Source organism: Abramis brama (genome assembly GCF_963993115.1).
Source record: "Abramis brama genome assembly, chromosome: 4".
Lineage (NCBI taxonomy): Eukaryota > Metazoa > Chordata > Actinopteri > Cypriniformes > Leuciscidae > Abramis > Abramis brama.
In genome coordinates, this window is record NC_139966.1 from 54,085,737 (window position 1) to 54,110,912 (window position 25,176).

A 25,176-nucleotide genomic window follows, 5' to 3' on the forward strand; every position below is an offset into this window, starting at 1 on the left:
ATGGGTGGAATGTAGCCAGGACACCGGGGTTACACCCCTACTCTTTACGAGAAATGCCAAGGGATTTTTAATGACCACAGAGAGTCAGGACCTCGGTTTTACGTCTCATCTGAAGGACGGTGCTCTTTGACAGTATAGTGTCCCCGTCACTACACTGGGGCATTAGGACCCACACAGACCACAGGGTGAGCACCCCCTGCTGGCCTCACTAACACCTCTTCCAGCAGCAACCTGGTTTTCTCAGGAGGTCTCCCATCCAGGTACTAACCAGGCTCAGCCCTGCTTAGCTTCAGTGGGCAACCAGTCTTGGGCTACAGGGTGATATGGCTGCTGGCCTTAAATTCTAAATAAAATGCATTTAAAAATTCAAAACTATAATAATATCTGTGGCCTGAATAAGTGGGACCATTCTGATATCTGTGGGAAATGCTCATGTAACTCAATTACAGCTGTTTTTGTGAACGAAACCATCCCTAATATTATGCATGGACTTTAGGAGGAAAAACTGAAGTATGAAAAGTGTCGAATATGTCACCATTAAATTTAAAGGGCCCTATCATACACCGGGCGCAATGCAGCGCCATGCGCGAGTGTGTTTTGCTATAGTTTCAGCCCGACGCAGTTATCATTTTCACGCCCTGCGCCACTTTGTTTAAATAGCAAATGCATTTGCGCCCATTTGTGCACCCATGGGTGTGCTGGTCTGAAAACGAGGTGTATTCAGGCACATTGATGGCGTGCTGCTATTTTGAGGCAAATGAACATTAGAACTGCGACATTGACCAACTGAAACCTGGTCTAAAGTCAATGGCGCAATATTTTTGTTATTTAAATTGCGCCTATAGGCGGGTCCACAAAGCACGTACACTCTGCTTATTAAACACACAGGGTGTAATTTTGTCTGTGTTAAAATATTTTTTCTCATATGCCAGATTGATTCCCCTGAAAAATATCAATATATGAGGTGGGAACAACAATTTAAACAAACATGCCTTTTTTAGTACACTTGTTCTAAAAAGAGACAAGTGAAAGAGAAGGAGTGTATATTTGAACTCCCTCTCTCATCCAAGATACAGAAGACCTCTGACTGGTAAACATTTTCAAGAGCTCTTTGTCCAACGCAGGCCTTCCTAACTGTCCACCTCGCTTCTATTAAAGAGCAGGGATGATATGCTTTTAAGCCTCATTACTCCAAGGGTGAAGAGCGTTCGTGGAGTAGTGCTGCGCTGACCCTCAACTCCACTTCCATTAGCATAATTGCATTTCAAATGATCGGGATGTCCAAGAGACAAAACCATCAAAATGCTCTGACGCGTCGAAAAGCGTTCAGCTCACCTTCATAAACGACATCTGAACACGAGAAGGAGAAAAGAAGAGAGAATCCGGCCGGCCACAGTTCACCTCTACGGCCCAAAGTAATGGAGAATCCTCCATCTCTCCGGGGAGTGACGTCGCAGCCTTCCAGCCCTTCTGATGCTCTTCGGCTGCTAGTTTTCCTCTCCATCCATCTGTCCATCTGTGTTCCCTGTCAAAACTGTCTTTCCGATGGAGTGTGTTCTCCCACCAACTGTCCAATTATCTCCCAGCCTCCCTCTGTGATGCATGCCTGCTGACCGGTCGCAGTTTTGTCCGTAGAGCACCATCTCTCTCTTTTTTTTTTTGCTGGTGCCTCCATCTTTCTTTCTCTCGGAGAGTGATTGTGATAAATGGATCCAGAGGCGTGTCTGTGGGTAGGGCATCTTTTTCCCTAGAGCTCTCAGCCATCAATCAGGCTTGTCTCCCGAGTCCAGGTGTCCATAAACATGCGCATAAAATAGGATTTTTTTTCAGCAGGTGGTAGTCTGTCCTTGGAAGGAAAAGAAAGTCAAATTGGCATCCAGTATATTAGAAACATGCCCCTTATGTCCCACAGGACGCAGTGTTTACAGTTATCTGACAGTCGTTTAAAGACCAGCACAGTCCATCATTTTGTCTTGAAATTGCTTTCAAAGCAAACAGGAGGCCGTTCACATTATGGCCATTGTGCCTCGTTTTGTACAGAAATGCATGCGTGATTTGCTGAAAATATTGTCATGAATAAAAGCCCAATGACGTTGTTGCAATACAGTTGTGTACTGTTGACTTTGACATTTCTGTATCACTGATCAAAACCGAATCCCTAAACCTTACGGCTTTGTTCCAGGGAAAGGGCAGCTGGTTTTGAAGCTGCTCATAAACAACATATGCTGTGAACAATCCCGGAAACCCTAGAGGCAAATCTAACCTTGAGGCTCTGGAGCAGATGTTGGAATAGAAAATACTGGAGAAAACCTGATCATAGCCGCTTTGGAAATATGACGGCATCTACCAGCAAACTTTTTTTTTTTTCTGTGATAAGAATAAAGCGTACAGGTCCATATCCACCTTATTTTGCATAGCGGAAGTAAGCTATTTTCTGTGAATGTGTGAAATATCCGATCCATTAGCTGATAGGTAAATAACTAGAAGTATTAGTATAACTATTAGTGCTACAAACCTCTTTCTGAACTATGAAAATATATTAAAATTATATGGTAAGAAATACCAGTTTGCAATATCAAGCATCATAACGAGTTGTTTTGTACAACTTTAAAAATCATTCTAATATGCTGATCTGGCTCTCAACAACATTTCTCATTATTATCAATCTTGAAACAGTTTTGCTGCTTAATGTTGATTAATAGAAATATTTTCTATTGAGATCAGCAAGATTATATATATATATTTTTTAAAGAGAGAGAAATTCATAGTGATAGTAAATACATGTGTTTACATTTTTTTTTGTTACAGTTTACAATTTTTTGGGGGGTTAAAATGTTAAATGGCCGGATCATAGCCGCTTTGGAAATATGATGTACATGCTGTTACATGTATGATCTGTGTTTCCCCCCTTCATTGTGTTTTTGGTTCAGTCCTGTGTCCTAGTGTTCCATGATTGTTCTAATTAGTCATGTCAATCACCTCATTAGTTATCTTGTTAGTGCCTGTGTATTTATACCTTGTGTTCTCCCTCATTCTTGGTCTGTTATTGTTAATGTAAGCGTGAGTGTTTGGTGTTTCCCCTGAGAGTTTGGTTATTAAATGTTATTTCTACATATTCCCCGTCTCCATGAGCTTTGTCCTACACGTAACGTGACATGCAGCAAGGCATCTACCAGCAAATATGATTATTTGGTGGTAAGAGTGAAGTGCACAGGTCTATTCTTTGTGAATTTTTAATAAACCTTTTCCAGAGGGTTCTTTTTTATTGTTGGATGTTAAAATTTCATGTCACGTTATTACAGCTTTCAACTGACAATTTCAGTTGAAAGCAATGCATTTTTAATGGAAATTCTGGAACTGAAAAGGCATTCAGGTGTAAATATAATATTGTGCAAAGAGTAGGAACTATGATATATATGAGCCTTTAATTTCATGCACATTATGTTGGTCACCATTTAAAAAAAAAAAAGCTGATTGAAGGTCTGCAGTAAGAGTAAATCTGTGGTTTATATCTCAGTTGGTGTGAGCAATATCAAACTAAAATAGACTCCATGATTATATTCACTGTGAAGGTGAAACCTCCCCTCAATGCCAGAGATGTGATAGATGGATAATGACAGATCCAATGCAAAAAAAACAAAAAACAAAAAAAAAACATTCAAAACAACAGCACAGCTGACTATTATAGAATGGCACAGGGCCAATTGTCCATACTCACATTTACATTCAGACTCCGTCTCTATATTTCAGCATATATACTATGGGTGAAAAAAACCCCATAAAGTTCACTACCCACAGTTAGGTATGCATTTTGTATTCATCTCTAATTTATTGTCACTTTTGAAATATAAAAAACATTAAAGAGAATTAGATAAATACACAAAATTTGCGGTCGGTAAGATTTAAAAAAATGTTTTTATATATTTAAAGCACTTATGCGCACCAAGGCTGCATTTACATATTGAAATATTAGTACCATTCCAAATAATTTGAATATATTTTGAAATATCATTTATTCCTGCATTGGCAAAGCTGAATTTTCAGCATTACTCCAGTCTTCAGTGTCACATGATCCTTCAGAGATCATTTTAATATGCTAATTTGCTGCTCCAGATTATCATCAATGTTGGAAATAATTTTGCTGCTTAATCTTTTGTGGAAACGGCGATACAAATTGTTTCAGGATTCTTTGATGTATTATACAATTAAAAGAACATTTATTCATTTGGATATTTTACAATGCATAGCCCTGCTGGTGAAAGTACATTGAGCCATTTACTGCTGAAAGAACTTTTCTGATTGGCTGTGGTGGTTTCCATTTTCACATACAGAAAAATGGCTTGTTGCTGCTATCTTAGTACACGGTAAAACAGTTCCAAGGATGTCATTGTGTCTCATTCAGCACTAACACTCTCGAAATGGCACTTCGGTCATTTGTGTAATTAGGTTGCTTTCTCACTCAGGCTCATAAAAGACGAGAAGGAAAACGTGAATCTACCATCATAGACATCACCTAGTATGCAAATGTCATCTTGAAAAACAGTGTATTTATATTTCTCTGTAGAGCTTTTGTTCATCTCAGCAGGTGTTTGGAGGAGCTCTGTTTAGAAAGGTACAAAAACATCAAAAGATGTTTAGCACACTATTATAGAGCCTCTTTACTTTACATATCAAACTCTACTTTCAGTTCAATTCCAAGTCTCTGTAATCTACCGTGTTCTGCCTAGTCATGATCAAAAATGGCTTGGTTTGTTGTGTGAGTAAACAGTGTTGCACTAACCGGTTTGCTAAGGCGCAGAGTTGTTTGCTTCTCCTCAGACATGGTCATTTATCCATTGCATGATAGATGCTAGACAGCTCTGAAACCCTGATTTGCCGCGTTGCAGAATCCACCCATGTAGCTGAGGAATAACATCCTCCATCTCGCGCTGTCGGCACGCCAGACTGTTTGGCCTGCGGGCGATGTATTAAATGGTATATTGATAATTGAAATCTTTTCGGCTGACTCTGTTTTGCTGACGGAGCTCTTTGGAAGCAGATGGCCTTCATTACTCAAGGGTGTAGGTTGCTGAGCGGGGACACGGATCCAGCCTGTTCCCCAGCTCCGATACTCACTCAAACATGGACCCTGATAGGAAAGAGGAACAAACAAGTAAAATGTCCAGTCAAGTGTACAAGAAAAGATAAGCTCTCATATCTTTCAGTATACACTGCGACTGAGTCGTGCAGGTTCCCAGCTTCACAACATCAGGAAAATCAGACCCTTCCTGTCAGAGAATGTGGTGCAACTTCTTGTCATTTCAAGACTGGATTACTGCAGTGCTCTACTGGCAGGCCTTCCAGCATGTGACACTAAGCCTCTGCAGATGATCTAGAATGCGGCAGCACATCTAGTTTTCAATCAGCCAAAGAGAAACCCATTTCACACCCCTCTTGATCTCACTCCACCGGCCCGTTGCGGCCAGAATCAAATTTAAGATTGTGACGTTGGCTTTCAGAATTGCCACTGGAACTGCACCTTCCTACATCATTTCACTCCTACAAGTGTACGCTCTCTAACTCAAGTGGAGGTCACTGAATAAGTGATGCCTTTCTTTCACACTCTCCAAAAACTTTCACCCTCTGTGTTCCTCTTTGGTGGGATGAGCCGTCAACCTCCACCTAAACTGCTGAGACCATCACATCTTTTATGAAGCAGCTGAAGACAAGCACTTAACCACCCCAACAAGCAATGCACTTAAGAAAAAAAACGAAAAAACTCTGCATTTCTTCTCTTCTCTAGTTTGATTCCTAATCTAGTTGTGAAATTAACCTGGCATTATTATAATATTGTTGACTCCTTGTTGAACAAACTGCTTTAGTTCCCCTCTTGTAAGCATGTGCTAAATGCATGTAAATGTACATCATTTAAGTTTTTCCTTGAAAGCCACCACAGTAAACTTTGGATATTGGATTTAAGTTTGTGCACATTTTATTTTATACTTCAACTTATGGAAGTCTGCTAGTTGCCAGTTTGGTTTATTTGGGTAATTGAAAGTGGTTTTCCAAAATCACCAGTGAACTTGAGCAGGTGTTCTGGGGTCCAGTTTGGTGTAGTTATTATTAATTATAACTTTAATTGCAATAAAGCTACAATTAAATAAAGTATATTTATGCTTAGCTTATAGGTTAAATTTGTTTGCGAATAAAAAACGAATAAAATGATTACTCAAATGTAAGCTAAAATGAAAATAAAAACTTAGAATATAAAATTCAAAATATGAATAATTGTTCAGTTCAGTTCAGTTCAGTTTCAGTTTATTGTCCCCTAAGGGAAGGGAAGGGGGAGAAATATGAATAATTGTAAACAAAGTCAAGTGCAAAAACATATTCACAAAATATGATTAATATATGTAATCTAATTCACATCTATTTATGAAATATGACTCACAAAGGTGTATTCAGATAAAAAAAAATATGATTCACAAATGCAAAACACAATTCATGGATGCACTTTTTTTTTTTTTACATTTATTCAACAATTTTTTTATTATTATTATTAACAATTAATTCATAAATGTTAAAAACATTAAAAACAATTTGCATAGTGAATCATATTTTTTTATGTGAAATTGGTTACACATTTGTGAATATATATATATTTTTAAATATATGCATTTTATTTTGTAAATGTTAATTAGGTTATAAATCATGTTTTACAAAAAAATTATATATGAACAAAAACTGTGCTAAATTTCACATGCAAAACAGCGTGATACTCACCATGTTGACAAACGTATCGGGTTCGGACCTAAAAGTACAAGATGAAAAGAGAACAGCAATAAAGTTTGATTCCCCTCAAACTCAGCTTCACCCAAAGTAAACTATTTAAAAGGCACTGCACTTTAAAATAACTCTTACTTGTCATTTCTTTGATTTACAGAGTCTCTCCTTTAGCATTGCACTGGATGCAGTAAAAACAGTGATAAAGAAAATGTCAAGCAATGTTCTGAAGGACAAACATCAACAACCTATTACCAACCTGAATGTCCTCAATTCATCTGCCATACACAATCCCAGTGGCCATTTCACCTCTGCCCTGAATCACAATGCTGAGTGAACAGATCACAAGAAAATAGGACAAGTGTGCCTATCATAAGACTCAAATCTGGAAATGAACACAAGCCTGCAGCAACGTCTGGCCCCAATTACCTCCTCCAAACAAATTTGCCGTTCACATTGTTTGAAGCACTGGTATGATGAGCAGTAATAAAGCATTCTTCTAGTTATATTGAGCACTTCAAGTGCTCACCATCAAGTGACACTCACTCAAATGCAGGAAATGAAGTCACAACGCAGCTTATCATTACAGCTCAGGACAGTACACTAATTGGTCAGCTTTCCTGCCTTGTATCTCAGTGACATCCACTTTAAAGTCTCTTCTCCAGGAAGATATAAACATGCCATATTTGGTGCTACATAATTGCAGTGCCCACCAGGGTGAAGTAAACGTTCATTTCCAAGCCGCCTGAACAGAGATCAATGTTAACGTCCCGTCCTAGACCGCTGATAATGGTAGACTGGAGAGACACATGCGATTAATATCTCTCAAGTACAGAGTCACTTTGAAAGGCTAAAATGAGGCAAGTAGCAAACACTCATTGAAAATGCTAGGTCAGGTATGATGGAGTGGTAGGATTCGGTATTTATCTGTTTTCATTGGAAAAGCTGGAATCGATGAGCCTTCGCTAGATGGCTTACGCTAAAGTCAAATGACTTTGCAAGCATGCATAATAAACAGCTCATCTCAAGGAACTTAAAGGGACACCCACAAATGAAAATGTTTTTCTTTCTTCTGTGTAACAAAAAGGAGATATTTTGATTTTCTTTTGTCCATGTGTAGCAAGTGGCTCAATTTTAGCGACTACGCCACCCCAGGTTAACGGGGAAAACAACCCAAATAAAGCACACAAATACGTTCCACCTAGAAAAGGCAAGAGGCATGGGCTTCCGTGCAAAAATGTTTATTTAAAGCTAAAAGTTGATCAATAATTTAAAATCAGTAGTTCACATGGGTCATGATTGAATTGGACAAAGCGACAAAATTAAACCTTCAAGGTTCACAATAAACCCTCACAAGATTCACAATAAACCCTCACAAGATTCACAATAAACCATCACAAGATTCACAATAAACCATCACAAGATTCACAATAAACCATCACAAGATTCACAATAAACTTTCACAGGGGCTGAGGCTTCCGGTCAGGAGCAGGCTAGTGTGCTGGCAGCAGGTCTACCATAAGAAGCACGCCAACCCAACGTACACCCACCAAATTCACTGCAAATAACCAATGGTAGTGACACGGCAATGAAACTGCAATAACACTCTTAGTGAAGCAAAACCTGCGGTGAAACCGACAACCAGCCCGCTCCTGGAAGTCCTCAGCTCCTAAAGAAAAAAAGAAAAATAGATAATCAAACTAAATTTAAATAAACAAAGAAAACAGAAACATTCAAAGTCAATTTGTTGACTCTAACATGACGGAAACCAACAAGAAAATAAACAATTTACAATGCATCCCAAAATATAAATACTCTAAACACTCACATTCACATTAAAGAAAAAAAAACACATTCACATTCAAGAGAAACAAACAGATCTACTGTGACCGCGGCAGAAACTTACACCAAATACAACGTTAACAGTAATAACATTACACCTAAAAATAATTCCAAGCAAACACAATCACTCAGAATCAAATAACAAAAAAAATAATCTTTCAAGCCCGCATAAACATGTTTGACTTAAATGTAATGGTGTGTAGAAAGCAGCAGCGTGGCTTTAAAGAGCGAGTGGCGGAGAGAGAGAGCGCGCGCGCTGTTTAATGCGACTGCTCACTTAACCCACTTTAGCATCCGTGAAGATCTTCAAAACAATAAACAAGGGTTACGACTAACAAAGTTATCGACCAGTTACCCACCTGATAATACAATAAAGTACTATCCCAGTTTACCTACCAGAGAATACGATCGTTACACTTCAACATATACCGTAAGAGAATCATGTAACAGCCTTGTTGATTGCAACAGGTGGTGTTCCGATCAGTTAAGCTGCAATGCCACACCGATGGAAGCCCTGAAGGCACACCGTACTGAAACAAATTGTCACAACCCAAGTCAGGACAAAAATAAAACTTCCCACTACGCCCCAAGATGGTACCAAGCCTACCTGGGAGTAAGCAGCCACCCACGCGCACAAACCCTCAGCCACCCAACGGCACACTCAATCCATAGTTGCGACAGGAAGGGGCGGGCTTTCAACCATGACACACACCAGGAGGCATGAATGAACGGTTTATATGCCCCAATGGGCGAATGCTCATTGGCCACCTACCAAATTGTACTGACATCACACAACTTCACTACATTCTACCCCTTACTTTTGTGTCGTCGCCCCGACGATAAGCAAACCCTTGCCACTCAACTCCAGGGCCTAAAGTAAGTAGAGACAAAATTAAACAAACCACCATAGCGACAACACTTAAAATCATTTACAAAAAGGCAATGGATATGCTTCACCGCACCTAAAATCTGAGAATACAGAGAACAATGGATCGGCGTCATCATACTCAAATCATTCAGACTAACTGACACTCATACCAAGAAACAAGTGGCACACAAGTTCTCTGCCATGACGGCTGCACACCGAGAAACGAGTGATACACAAGTTCTCTGCCTTGACGGCTACACAATAAGAAACACTGGTTACAAGTGCTATTGCCATGACGGCTCTACAACGAGATACACAAGTTCTCTGCCTTGACGGCTACATAATGAGAAACACTGATTACGAGTGCTCTTGCCATAACGGCTATACAACGAGAAACGAGTGATACAAGTTCTCTGCCTTGACGGCTACATAATAAGAAACACTGATTACGAGTGCTCTTGCCATAACGGCTATACAACGAGAAACACTGGTTACAAGTGCTCTTGCCATAACGGCTATACAACGAGAAACGAGTGATACACAAGTTCTCTGCCTTGACGGCTACATAATAAGAAACACTGATTACAAGTGCTCTTGCCATAACGGCTATACAACGAGAAACACTGGTTACAAGTGCTCTTGCCATAACGGCTATACAACGAGAAACGAGTGATACACAAGTTCTCTGCCTTGACGGCTATATGCACTAACTTGGGCACCTCCTAGTACCAGTCAATGGTGGAGGTATGGAGGAAAGGCCTGTGGCAGAGGTGCTAGGTCCAGCAACACTAGCCCCCTGCAACTCAGACGCCCCCTCCCGTCGCAATCTCTCGTTATCAGCTCGAAGTTGAGCCACCAGCTCTTTAAGTTCCTGTAATTCTCCCTCCATTATTATAAAATATATATATTTTATACCCAACCCCAAGGGACGTCACCGAAGGGAGTCAAACCAGAAACTACCGTCTCCAGAGCACACGCTGCTGCTTTATTCCTACAAAAGAGAAAAAAAAAAGAAAAAAACACAATTACAAAACAAACTACTATACGGTCCCACGCCTCTGCCAAAAAATCCTGTGGATCCTGCCGACTGCGCCACATGTAGCAAGTGGCTCAATTTTAGCGACTACGCCACCCCAGGTTAACGGGGAAAACAACCCAAATAAAGCACACAAATACGTTCCACCTAGAAAAGGCAAGAGGCATGGGCTTCCGTGCAAAAATGTTTATTTAAAGCTAAAAGTTGATCAATAATTTAAAATCAGTAGTTCACATGGGTCATGATTGAATTGGACAAAGCGACAAAATTAAACCTTCAAGGTTCACAATAAACCCTCACAAGATTCACAATAAACCCTCACAAGATTCACAATAAACCATCACAAGATTCACAATAAACCATCACAAGATTCACAATAAACCATCACAAGATTCACAATAAACTTTCACAGGGGCTGAGGCTTCCGGTCAGGAGCAGGCTAGTGTGCTGGCAGCAGGTCTACCATAAGAAGCACGCCAACCCAACGTACACCCACCAAATTCACTGCAAATAACCAATGGTAGTGACACGGCAATGAAACTGCAATAACACTCTTAGTGAAGCAAAACCTGCGGTGAAACCGACAACCAGCCCGCTCCTGGAAGTCCTCAGCTCCTAAAGAAAAAAAGAAAAATAGATAATCAAACTAAATTTAAATAAACAAAGAAAACAGAAACATTCAAAGTCAATTTGTTGACTCTAACATGACGGAAACCAACAAGAAAATAAACAATTTACAATGCATCCCAAAATATAAATACTCTAAACACTCACATTCACATTAAAGAAAAAAAAACACATTCACATTCAAGAGAAACAAACAGATCTACTGTGACCGCGGCAGAAACTTACACCAAATACAACGTTAACAGTAATAACATTACACCTAAAAATAATTCCAAGCAAACACAATCACTCAGAATCAAATAACAAAAAAAATAATCTTTCAAGCCCGCATAAACATGTTTGACTTAAATGTAATGGTGTGTAGAAAGCAGCAGCGTGGCTTTAAAGAGCGAGTGGCGGAGAGAGAGAGCGCGCGCGCTGTTTAATGCGACTGCTCACTTAACCCACTTTAGCATCCGTGAAGATCTTCAAAACAATAAACAAGGGTTACGACTAACAAAGTTATCGACCAGTTACCCACCTGATAATACAATAAAGTACTATCCCAGTTTACCTACCAGAGAATACGATCGTTACACTTCAACATATACCGTAAGAGAATCATGTAACAGCCTTGTTGATTGCAACAGGTGGTGTTCCGATCAGTTAAGCTGCAATGCCACACCGATGGAAGCCCTGAAGGCACACCGTACTGAAACAAATTGTCACAACCCAAGTCAGGACAAAAATAAAACTTCCCACTACGCCCCAAGATGGTACCAAGCCTACCTGGGAGTAAGCAGCCACCCACGCGCACAAACCCTCAGCCACCCAACGGCACACTCAATCCATAGTTGCGACAGGAAGGGGCGGGCTTTCAACCATGACACACACCAGGAGGCATGAATGAACGGTTTATATGCCCCAATGGGCGAATGCTCATTGGCCACCTACCAAATTGTACTGACATCACACAACTTCACTACACATGCAAAGACAGTCTTTGGCGTCTAATATGTTTTGGACCCCATTAACTTTCATTATATGGGCAAAAACTTATTTTATATTCCATTGAATAAAATAAATCATTCAGGTCTGGAACAACAAGAGGCTGAGTAAATAATGGCATAATTTTCACTTTTACGGTGAACTATCCCAATAAGATTGCTTGCTCACAATGTGCAAACATTTGAATAATCATACTTTTGCATTTCCTGTCACCAAGGGCGTAGGAATGATCTGAAAAAGTGGGTGGGAACATTATCACATTGGTCATGAATATTAATAAGGGACATGACATTCAATAGAACAGCAGCTTCTTGGTTTCTAAAGCTGTCTTTTTACATGCTTGGCTACAATTTCTTATTGCACCATTACCAAGCAAAATGTTAAGGATTACTTACCGAAAGTAGGGGAAACGCTCAGCCAGAATTTGGATTTGTACGTTCCGGGAGTCTGGAAAATAGTACGCTTTCCTACAAGGGTATTTCCTACCCTTTTCGGTTCATAATTCACGTTGCAGTTATCATTTGTGGGATCACATCACTTTAACTTCTGAAAGCGTGAGTAAACATTGGGATAGCAATGTTATTAGCCCATTTATTTTAGCAAGGAGGCACAATTCCAATTCCCGTCATCTACCCTTGAGATATCATGGCGCCCGGTTGTTTATGAGCCCACCCAATCTCTAGCAAAGTGGCAATGTGAGAGATTCGTGCAGATGGCAATGAACTGTGTGCTTTGCCACGATGAGAAGAGAGAAGGATGCAATCTCTGGAATGATGGCTGACTACGCCGTTGCCCAATATGCTTCACTTCGGTTAAATTTACAGCCTCTGTGTCTTCCACGTACGGCTTGGGAAGAGAGGCTGTCCACAATTTCTCTCCTCACTGCTCAATTCTTCCCTCCCTCCCTCCCTCCCTCCCTCTTACCCGCTTTGAGACGTCCTTGGGAGCAAGCGTACTTTTATATTTCTCTAGAGATGTTTTTAAATATACCGCTGTCATTGTTGGTCTGCCAATAATACCATTTTTACCTGTTCATCTATCATCGGTGACATTGCAAGTGGAGGATCTGCATTTTGTTGTAATAGCAGACAGGTCTGCCGACGCAGAGCATGTCAAGATTTATCAAGATGAATCAAAGGCTTTTCGACTCTTAAGTGCTCTACTGGGGAGTCAAATGGGGCGTCTGTGCTAGGACAGGAACCCTGGATACTTAGATTTGTCTACAAGCAGAACCTAAATAGGCAGAAACAGGTTTAAAAGTTTTAGCATCAGGACTGGCTATTGAAAACTTTTGCAGGATATGATACACTGTCACAAAATCATAATTTGATCGTGTCTTAAACTGCAGCAAATGTGTGGAAGAGAGACCCAGCATTAGTAAGCAAGCAAGCAAGTAAATAAATGAATAAAAGCACCCTTAATGCTGAATACAATTCGCATACTATCCGTCCTAAATAGTATTCAAAATTAGAATTAGAGTCCCAAATCGTAGTATGTTGAAATGAGTATTCCAAAGATACCCGGATGGTCTACTTTATCCAGTTAGAATCCAAAGAGTAGATCCACGCACACTATAACGGCTAATACTGCCCACAAAACATTGCACATAGGACGAGGATTCGATTAGAACTACAAACACGAATAAAAAGTGTTAAAAAAACTACAAACATGGTGGATGTGCGAGACCGACGGTTAAGAAGAGAAGTTTAGATAAAGGGGTTTGAGTGATTAATGATCAGTATCAAACCTGATGAAAATATATTTATTCAATGTTATCCACATTATATTTCATCTGCATCAGCATTGCGAACTTTTATATAGATACGAACATCATTATGCAAACACATGAGGAGAGTCTCCGCATGAAAGACCCACGACTTGCAGATCAGCGTGCTAATACATTTATCTCCAAAACGGCAGGAAATTTAATTAAATTGAATGTAGAGGATGACAAGATGATTGACAGGGCAGTTTAAACAGTGACAGAATGCAAGTAACTAAGCGACAGAGCGGTCCGTCATGACGAAGTAGTATGTCCCAAAACTCTTCTGATACACACTCAAAAGTATGTACTTTTTCTTCACAAAAACTGTACATACTTTTAGGGCATAGTATAAGTAGGTGAATTGGGATGCAGCATTAGTGAGAAAAAGAATAATGATACATGATTACATAAAAAAATAAAATAAAAAAAAAGATGTGAATGATTCTTTGTGAATGAATAATGTATCGTAAAAAAATAAATGTTCTTCCTTAAAATAAAGGGTGCATAAGTTTGGACACCCCTATGTTAAATTCCCATAGAGGCAGGCAGATTTTTATTTTTAAAGGCCAGTTACTTCATGGATCCAGGATACTATGCATCCTGATAAAGTTCCCTTGGCCTTTGGAATTAAAATAGCCCCACATCATCACACAGCCTTCACCATACCTAGAGATTGGCATGGAGTACTTTCCATAAGATCATCTCTCAATGCAAATCAAACCAGCTATTAGGCTAACTGAAATAAAACCATGCCAATCTCTAGGTATGGTGAAGGCTGTGTGATGATGTGGGGCTATTTTAATTCCAAAGGCCAAGGGAACTTTATCAGGATGCATAGTATCCTGGATCCATGAAGTAACTGGCCTTTAAAAATAAAAATCTGCCTGCCTCTATGGGAATTTAACATAGGGGTGTCCAAACTTATGCACCCTTTATTTTAAGGAAGAACATTTATTTTTTTACGATACATTATTCATTCACAAAGAAAATTGGTGTCCTTAAAGGTTGGATTTTTCAAATTTTTTTAAATTAAGGCATTAAGTTACATTTCCAAAAGATGATTTTTTATTCCTCTTTTTAGTCAACTTTAGCATGGGTGTCTAAACGTATGCATAGCACTGTATATATATATATATATATATATACACACACTCACCTAAAGGATTATTAGGAACACCATACTAATACTGTGTTTGACCCCCTTTCGCCTTCAGAACTGCCTTAATTCTACATGGCATTGATTCAACAAGGTGCTGAAAGCATTCTTTAGAAATGTTGGCCCATATTGATAGGATAGCATCTTGCAGTTGATGGAGATTTGTGGGATGCACATCCAGGGCACGAAGCTCCCGTTCCACCACATCCCAAAGATGCTCTATTGGGTTGAGATCTGGTGACTGTGGGGGCCATTTTAGTACAGTGAACTCATTGTCATGTTCAAGAAACCAATTTGAAATGATTCAAGCTTTGTGACATGGTGCATTATCCTGCTGGAAGTAGCCATCAGAGGATGGGTACATGGTGGTCATAAAGGGATGGACATGGTCAGAAACAATGCTCAGGTAGGCCGTGGCATTTAAACGATGCCCAATTGGCACTAAGGGGCCTAAAGTGTGCCAAGAAAACATCCCCCACACCATTACACCACCACCACCAGCCTGCACAGTGGTAACAAGGCATGATGGATCCATGTTCTCATTCTGTTTACGCCAAATTCTGACTCTACCATCTGAATGTCTCAACAGAAATCGAGACTCATCAGACCAGGCAACATTTTTCCAGTCTTCAACTGTCCAATTTTGGTGAGCTCGTGCAAATTGTAGCCTCTTTTTCCTATTTGTAGTGGAGATGAGTGGTACCCGGTGGGGTCTTCTGCTGTTGTAGCCCATCCGCCTCAAGGTTGTGCGTGTTGTGGCTTCACAAATGCTTTGCTGCATACCTCGGTTGTAACGAGTGGTTATTTCAGTCAAAGTTGCTCTTCTATCAGCTTGAATCAGTCGGCCCATTCTCCTCTGACCTCTAGCATCAACAAGACATTTTCGCCCACAGGACTGCCGCATACTGGATGTTTTTCCCTTTTCACACCATTCTTTGTAAACCCTAGAAATGGTTGTGCATGAAAATCCCAGTAACTGAGCAGATTGTGAAATACTCAGACCGGCCCGTCTGGCACCAACAACCATGCCACGCTCAAAATTGCTTATATCACCTTTCTTCCCATTCTGACATTCAGTTTGGAGTTCAGGAGATTGTCTTGACCAGGACCACACCCCTAAATGCATTGAAGCAACTGCCATGTGATTGGTTGATTAGATAATTGCATTAATGAGAAATTGAACAGGTGTTCCTAATAATCCTTTAGGTGAGTGTATGTATATATATATATATATATATATATATATATATATATATATATATATATATATATATATATATATATAATACAGGTGCCAAAAGAAAAAAAACCCTCTAAATTATAAATATAATTCAGACACTATATTATTCTACTGTATAAGTGTCTTCCACCCAAGTTATTAACATGCAAACAAAGCAAAAACAACATATTTCCTGTATCCCTGTTTAGGACTGAATTTCCTGTAAGGTGTGTGTTCTCTCTAATCCTTTGGGAAATAAAGACGACATCCTGCATCCCAAGGCTCACCTAAATTGGTGTAAATGGTGACAAATTTTAGAATGACAATAATAAAATCATTTACCATCACAGTTTAATGGCAAAAGGAACAGAAAAAGGCAATTGCTTGCATTGTGAAAATGACTTACCCTGTTTATTCACAGAGTGTTAGCAGGCCTCATTTATCAAAACAGGAGACAGATTTCAGTGTGCTGTTCTAGTGCAGATATGTGTGTCACTGAAGCACTGCAGTAACAGTCATTCCCCCGGGACGACATCTCATGGGAGGGCATATGTACGGAGCAGCACGCTTTCTCTGCCCAATGAGCAATGTCGACCTTTCATGAAATGCACAATAAAACGTCTAAATGACATTTAAGGCTGTTGAACCCAGAATGAATGGCCAGAAATCTTTCTCACAGCCACATTTTGTCCTTTAACACTTAACAATGTTTTGTAAGGAGATTAAGAAAGTGGCCCCAGGAGGGCCCCGGTTAGAGTGAATCATGACCGCATAGACAAGAGAAGCCTTTTCAGAGAGCCCCGCTTTCAAAGTCATCACATCTATGTTTCATAAACCTGTTTTACATGACAGCACCGCTGCATTTGTCCTGCTCGATTGTTCACCGCAGTCAATGGAGAACGCCTACGAGCTCTTTTGATGAAAGCCGTGCACTGAACTGAGAAACTCAAGGCTAAACGCACATTTTAGTTCAAAGGGACAAGCCGTTCAATTAGGATCTTGGCAGAATACTCAAGAACACCATTTCATTTTCACTTGAGGTTTTCATTGCTTCTTGTTTTTGCATCTCATATGTAGCCTGATTTATATTGCATATGTATTACAACAATTTAATCTAGCAATATTATCCACATATCAGTATTTAACCTTAAATAAAATAAGATGTTCTGGGTGTTTTTTAGCGCATTGCTAGCATGTTTAAGGAGGTCAAATAAGTCTAGTTACAAGAAGAAAAAGTTATAAACAGAACATTAAAGGGTTCCTTCAGACACTTCATATACAGCCTTTTATGGGTTTTCATCATAATTTTATGGATTTAGTTTTAATCAATTAATTTAGTTTTAATTCAAATTTTATAAAATTTTATGAATAAAACGACTTTATCACAAGGAAAAAGCTGCTAAATATGAAACTATTATGCAATCAATTTAAGGGAGCTTCCATGCTTGGTTCGACTGCTCCCCGATGATGCAGGAGAAGGTGTCAAAATGCATAGCATAGCATTGCTCATCTCATTTTATGTTTTAGCTATTTAAGTGTTTTGTTTCAGCACAGTGTCAACTCATAACGGCACTGGCGTCTGTCTGCTGCGAATGTACTGCAAATGTTCAAAAGAAAGCAGGAGTACATTTGTGCTTAAGGCGAGCATCAGTCACGCTTGTCAGGAAAGTGAATGAGAACACATACAAAAAAACATATACAGCAAACCGTATCAGAGTTCACATGAACCCGTATCACATGAGTTCACCCTTTTTACGTGGACTTGGGTACCGTTTGCGGGTGCGCACCAAGACCCCTGAAAAGGTAGGTCTCGGTCCACTTCCAACGAACTCTGGTGCGGTTCGACTGAAATATGAATGCAACACGGACCAAAGACATCTTAAAGAACCAAAAACAGGACGTGATGTCACAAAATGTGACCCTAAAAAAGGATAGAATTCTGAAGTATATCTGTTTTTTTTTTTTGACCACTACAACTTGCTTGTTCAGTATGACTATAAAGTGGGCAAAAAAAAAAAAAAATCTTGAGGACAAGCACTTTTGACATGGGCCAATTGGAAAACAACTAGCAACCACCCAGAACACTTTAGTAACCACATAGCAACATGGTGCAAACACCCTGGCAACCACACACAGCACCCTAGAATCGTAGCAGAGACTTTAGCACGACACGCACCGCTAACATTTTTTAGTTACCATAATCATAGTCTCCATAACCATCACTTTTCTATACATTAACCAACATTTCAAGACTGTTTAATTCATTTGCATAAAAATTCATCATTTTCATGCTTAAAATTCACTGTAGCTTCAGTGCATTAATAGCTTCATTATCATCTTATATAACTGCATTTCGAATACATTCTTATTAAGGCATGTATGAAATGCATTTAGTCACTTAACATGTTTGTTGCTTTTGCATTTTATTGTAATCTCTTGATTAATCACTGTATATTTGCTGGTTATTTTGTAAACACTCTTTTATGATGATGTTCTGACTGCATTTCCTCTTGTACACAACTGAGAGAAATCATGTTTTAATCACAAGTAGCACATTACGTTTTAATTACCTGAACAATGTAAATCTTGACACACACCACAGCTTGCCTTGTTCCGTCCTGCGTGCAGAGAAAAGAGACAACTGTCACTTCCCTCACAATCTGAATAATGCATTTAGTGTGGAGTGTTTGTGATCTCTCTTTCTCGAGCACATCACTCAAAGTCAATCAATCATAAAAAGTGGTACTGCAGCATATGAAGAAGAATATTATAAAATCTTTCTACACTCTCTGTCACTTAAGGCAGTGAAGTATTAAAACACAGCTTTTGCATACAGTATGGACATTTGTGACTGTTGTGTTACCAGTTGTGATTAATTGGCCTCATGGGATAGTAAAGTGTCCATCGTATACACACTTCAGAATCTCACCGGAAGAAGAAATCAAGGTACGTTTTGCCTACACTTTAATGAGTACTGTGAATTCAGACATCTATTGTCACATACTGTTTTTCGCCTACTATATAGTATATATGCGATTTCGGTTGCAGCCATTGTCACTATACAGAGAGATTTTTACTCGTCATCATCGGTGACATCATTTCCTGTTCACCAGCAGTTACCATAGACACAAGAGTCTTCCCTGTGACTCAGAGGTGAGCGTCTGGGGTAAACAGTTCTAATGGAAAAGCATCTTTGCAACTGATTGGGATGATTCTGCGCTTTCAAGAACAGTGTGATACTGATATCCCGAGCCCACATCATTTTCTAAAAGCCCTCCTGAGTGTACTAGACTTAATTAAGTTAGTTAGGCTACAGATTAAAACAATGCAATAACATTTAACTGTGATAACTCTTGCAACAAAGTTAGACACTTTTCAAGGCGTTTAGTTCAGTTTGCATAGCAAACAAGGCAAACACAAACATGATATATAATTGACTCTACACTATGAATAAAACATATGGAGCAAGAAAAAACTTTTAAGTAACAGAAGATGGAAAGGAATTTTCTCCGATTAGCATGATGGAAACCACACACTGTCAGATTAATGCAGCAGCAAAAACAGTAATGTTATTACTTGGCAGTGAGCTCCATGCCACAAATCCCAATAAAATACACACCCACAATCAGCGGCTGCACATTGACTTGCCTTTATATTCAGGTGGGAAAATGTACCAGCAGATTTATAAAGAGAAGAAACATTGCATTAGCAGGGTATTGAATTATGGCACGTAATATAGCTGAATGGCTTTCAATTCGGCGAGGTGACAGAACAGGAACAACGCACCACTACTGTAGGTCGGACTCGTTTTCATTTTTCATTACACACAAAGAGAATCTACTTTCCCAGGTTCAATAGTTGTGCACATCACACTAGCATGGATGAAGGACAATAATGTTTTGGCTTACAGTCAGTGTTATTTTAGTATTGTTGAAATACTATTATAGTTTTTATACACTATGTAAGCCCTGTAGCGGTAAAAAAAAAAGAAGCATTTTGTGGAAGAACATTGTTTTGGTTGTGCTTCGCCTCTGTATGACTGCAGATGAATATGGTTATCCCACTGTTCATAAAATATTCTCTACTCGGCTTAAGAGATAACCAGTTTAGATGGGAAGAATCATAAGCTGAAGATGTTACTGAAGCTGTACCCATTAATAGACACTATACTTTCTTGAAAATAAATTCCAGCAAAGCGCTACAACAACCACAATGAAATGACCCTTCACATAGATAATGCTTCAGAATGAACTCTGTTAGAGAGCGACATGTGGCATTCCCTGGAGGTTCGAGATTTAGCAGCTCCATGTCAACTTTTCTCGCTCGCTGTGACGACTAACCTCTGCCACTCTCACACCAGACACACGTCAAAGTAGCCGGAGAAACGTTTCTCTATTTACGGATATGACGAGAGACACGCACAGGCAAGTGACGTATATATGCAATTTCCTGCGAAAACCATCACGGCAGGTCTAGAATATAAACATAGCAAATCAGGATAAAACAAAAACATGGAAGAAGGATTGATGATGTATTTTAAATTTGGTTCATTTTGAGTTACATAGTGTACATTTAATACTTTGAATCATTTTTTTATTGTTATATTTTCAGATTTCACTTTTAGTTAAAGTTTTAGTAAATATTTTTTTTTTTAAATGTCTGTATAGTTTTTATTATAGTTTTGTTATTTAAGTACATTAGTAAGTTAAAATAAATTAAGATGAGAAATGGTGCCTTGGCTACTAACCAAAATAAAAAAATAAAAAAAATGTTTATATTTTATTGTATTTCAGTTAACGTTAATTTTTTCAATAACACATTTTCTTTTTATGGTTTTATTTTCAGTTTTTAGTTAATTTAAATATAATAACCCTGCTTACAGTTTAGTTGCACAGGAAAGATTAGTGCATGAAAGAAATTAAATTATTTGTGTACTTTCCCATTGCAATATCTCCATAAAGAAAGTGAACTAAAGCTGTCCAAAGCTGACACATGATTAGTTTCAGTTCAGCGCTGTCCCAAGAGGCTTCACTCACTGATTAGCTGTTGAAAATGTATGTCTTGTGATCAGCCATCTCCCTCCTCGCACTTTGATTTTCCCTATCTTCAACAAAGCATGTTGAGAAAATGCGATGCGAGGTGGAGATGAGCAATGCTATGGTAATATTATACAACAACCACATAAAAATACAATAAAAAAATAAAAAGCCTCAGATACCCACTAAATCAACTACAATAAGCTACTGGCTGAAAGAGCATGAATAAACTCTTTCGAAAATGCCAGAATGGGTTTAGGATATCTGAAATAAATTATTGTCTGACATTTCAATGTATATACATGTCTGACAATGTTTATAACTGATTAGCATGATGATAATCAAATTATATGGGTTAAGGTGTAAGGGAAGGTCAACAGTGTTAAGTAATTACATAGTACTTACACAGTAAAAGACACTTAATATAAAATGGGTCCACTTATATTTAAAGTGAAAATCATGTTTTTAATGTTGTTTCTATGTGATGTTTTTAATATGTTTTAAGACAAAAAGTTAGCAAATTCACCAGTCAGCATAATTGGTGAGTATTTCCTCCTTAAAACTGCAGTTTATCAAACACAGTCTCAAAAACGTGGTCTGAAACACTCTGTTTCCGTAACACTCATGTAGCCAATCCCGTCGACATGAGGACGGGGCTTTTATCCACTAACTTTCTATGATGTTCAAAGCATTTCTAATGATGCTGATTTTTAGAAGGCTGCTGTTTGATTTTGAGATGGCGAACGGGAACATGATTTGTGTAATATTAGCAACACGTTATTAGCTGTTTAATAACGTAGTCAGGCTAAAGGCTAATCATATTAATTACTCTTATGTGTCTGACGTTGTAGAGAGCGATACATCAAACACATTACCATTCTGACACATCGACTTTTAGACAATTCGCTCTTCTGCTTCATCTTCTTAATCAGTTTCTGGTTCAAACATATATGGTTGAATTAAACCAATATTTCCACTTGCCCTTGTGTAGCGTTTACTACAGGTGACCGAGTGGATCAGGTAGTCAGAGCTGCTGTGATTGAGTGGAGGCAGGGACTAATTTGTTTCTGTTATATTATTTCTATTATGTTTTTTTCATCTGATTAATTATTCCAGGTTTGGCAGTCTCTCCAAAAACACTTCACTGGAGGAGCCAATTGAAAAACACACACAATAACATCAACATGCACATTGCCCGAATCCTTATTGACATTCTGTCATGAAAATGCTTTATAAACTGCCCACTCAGTCCACAATTAAACCTTTGCTGAATCCCTAGTGCAGCAGAACGCAGAAAGACTAGAATCATAGTCAAAGACTGACCTTGGCGCAGACGCAGGATCTTTGAGCAATACCAATGTAAAGACGCACTCAGAAATGAATGAGCCAAACAAACCTAGTGTTTTATTCCCAGGCATGAAAAATAAACCTTTGAACATAACGCTAACTGAATATATTTAGCCTCTATAGAGCATTTGAATAATAAATATTACTCCTATCTTTGCCAAAATGACAGATTCTTCAGTATGTGATTATAAAGTGATTTTAAAACAGGGTGAATGAGAACACAATCTCAATGATTGGCATTTGATGGACAGAGTTACAATGGGGAAGGCGGATCCTGCAGCATACAGAATGATTCTGACTCAGTTTCGCACGGTGGTTTGTTGATGAAACATTACTTACTGATTTTTAGGAAAGTGCTTGTTATTTTGTAAATCTGTGGTAATGGCCAGCTAGGAAAATTTACCTAGCACACAATAGATATGAAAAATGAAATAAAAAAGACAAAATGGTGAGGGGAAGAATGAAATCAATGTCAGACCATTCAAATGTTCACAATGAAATATTAAATAATTTAAAAAGTGCTACTTTTTGGATAAAACCATCTGCTGAATGTGAAAAACTGGCCACTAAACATCTTGATAAACCACTTTTATGAATATTGTTTCAATGTTGGTTATGGCCTTGTCATATTTATCACCACAGAACCAGAGCAAACCTTCTGGTTACAAGCCTAGAACCGTAACCACTACACCACATATTTAAATTTACATAGTAGTCTAAAATTAAACTGTTTACTCAGTCATTAGACAACCTTGGTAAATAGATTTAGTCGCTGGCATCAATTACACTGAACCCTTTAATAGGTTTATCCTGGGCCAGCAGTGTGGACTAACACCTGGGTTGCTTTGTCTCGTGTATCTGCGGGCGCAAAGAGGGTCTCAGAAGAGCTTCCTTCAGTCTGTTCTTTCCTCAGATTCCCTTCAGTCACAGTAAACACCCAAAACTCGCCTCGTCGGCTGCTTAATCTCCCCGACAGCCCAGGCATGACATCCTTTCCCTCGGCTCTCGTTCCTGACATTCCTGTCAAGCCATCCGCTCGCTGTTCGCACAGCTCAGGAGTTTCAGGCGTTAGAAAAGAACTCTCGTACACCGTCCTGACTGGCCCTGTGTCTAGAAAAAAAGAGAACGTCCCTGCCATGACCTTATTTGGCAGATGCTGTCGTCCAATGTAGCCCCATGTATCCACGACAGGCTTTGAAAAGGGGTTGTTTTGCCAGCAAATGGCCTGCTGTTCCACTCAGCGATGTGAAGGCCCTGATCCCAGGCTGTGGCTCTTGGCAGACGGTCTGGCAACTTCCTCACCCATTTCCAGTGCCTTTCGGATCAACATCGCTCCTTTGGCTGGGATACAGAGCTGCTGAGACCCCTTGCTTTCACGCACCGTTAGGCCGATCCCTGAGAATGTCCAAATCTCTTATTCCCCATACTGTCCACAGAGAGTCTTCTGGACTCATTCAGCCTTGAAAGGTACTGAGAACAGTCCAGTGGGACCAGGGCTATATTGTTCTAACCAGCCGGTTTATTTATTTTCTTCTTCATTACTGATTCGGCTGACGTTTTTTGAAAACAGTGCCGCACAACAAACTGGCATTGCTGAAGATCTAATTTCTGAATTTATTTAGAGTGGTGGCAAAAACAACAACAACATAAAAAGGAAAACTAGTTTTTGAGAAACTGTTTTTTTGCACACAAAAAGTATTCTCGTCGCTTGATAAACTTAAGGTTGAGCCACTGTAGTCACTTGGACTATTTTAAACACTGTCTTTACTAACTTTTCTGGGACGGCAAGTTTCAATTTCATAGAAGCCTATGGAGGAGTGAGACAGCTCTCAGATTTCATCAAAAATATCTTAATTTGTGTTCCGAAGATGAACAAAAGACTTACGGGGTTGGAACAACATGAGGGTGAGTAATTACTGACAGAATTTTCATTTTTGGGTGAACCCTTTAAAGAAGCATCCTTAGATGTCCCTCCATTACGAGCATGTGTGCTGTTTCCAGAGAGTTCATGTATCATGGGTATATGTATCATTTGATCATGTATCATTGGTATGTATCTCTGGTCACCCTGACTGACAATATGAGGCAACACCTTTGATCCTCCAGCCATCAGGACTCTTACACACGGACAAAGACACGGGACTTATAAGATGCCTGCCTGGAGGACTAGCATTTCAAAGGAACACAAGCTCATGAGAATGCAATCGTATTAATAGTTAGGGAAAGTTAGGCATTTTTTTTGCCAATCTGCAAAAAAATGTCTTACCAATAGCTTTTTTTACCATGTGTTCCTATAGGTGTCTAGTAACACCTCCCAATTTATCCACGGCCAAATCCTCGGGGAAACGCCTGGAGAGGCGATCAAAGTTGGGGTGCCCAGACGGCCTGGATAAAAATAATGCATTTTTAAAAAAAAATTTTTTTTTAACCAATATTACCTTTTAAGATGTCTAACTAGGGGTTTTTAGGGGTGCTGAATCTATCCCAGCCATTAGTTTTGAGTAAAAATGACTCCAAGTCCATAAAAATCC

The 25,176-nt window shown here is 39.1% G+C and overlaps 2 long non-coding RNA genes across 2 annotated transcripts; both read right to left on the bottom strand.

Annotated features, from left to right (window-relative positions):
• Nucleotides 1-7,987: 7,987 nt before the first annotated feature.
• Nucleotides 7,988-9,938, bottom strand: LOC311081112. The gene is made up of 2 exons (XR_014605797.1): nucleotides 9,212-9,938; nucleotides 7,988-9,134 (listed from the first exon to the last, which is right to left on the bottom strand). It is a non-coding gene; the product is annotated as an uncharacterized lncRNA (long non-coding RNA).
• A 741-nt stretch (nucleotides 9,939-10,679) lies between these two features.
• On the bottom strand, nucleotides 10,680-12,097 carry LOC311081113. The gene is made up of 2 exons (XR_014605798.1): nucleotides 11,904-12,097; nucleotides 10,680-11,826 (listed from the first exon to the last, which is right to left on the bottom strand). It is a non-coding gene; the product is annotated as an uncharacterized lncRNA (long non-coding RNA).
• Nucleotides 12,098-25,176: the final 13,079 nt, after the last annotated feature.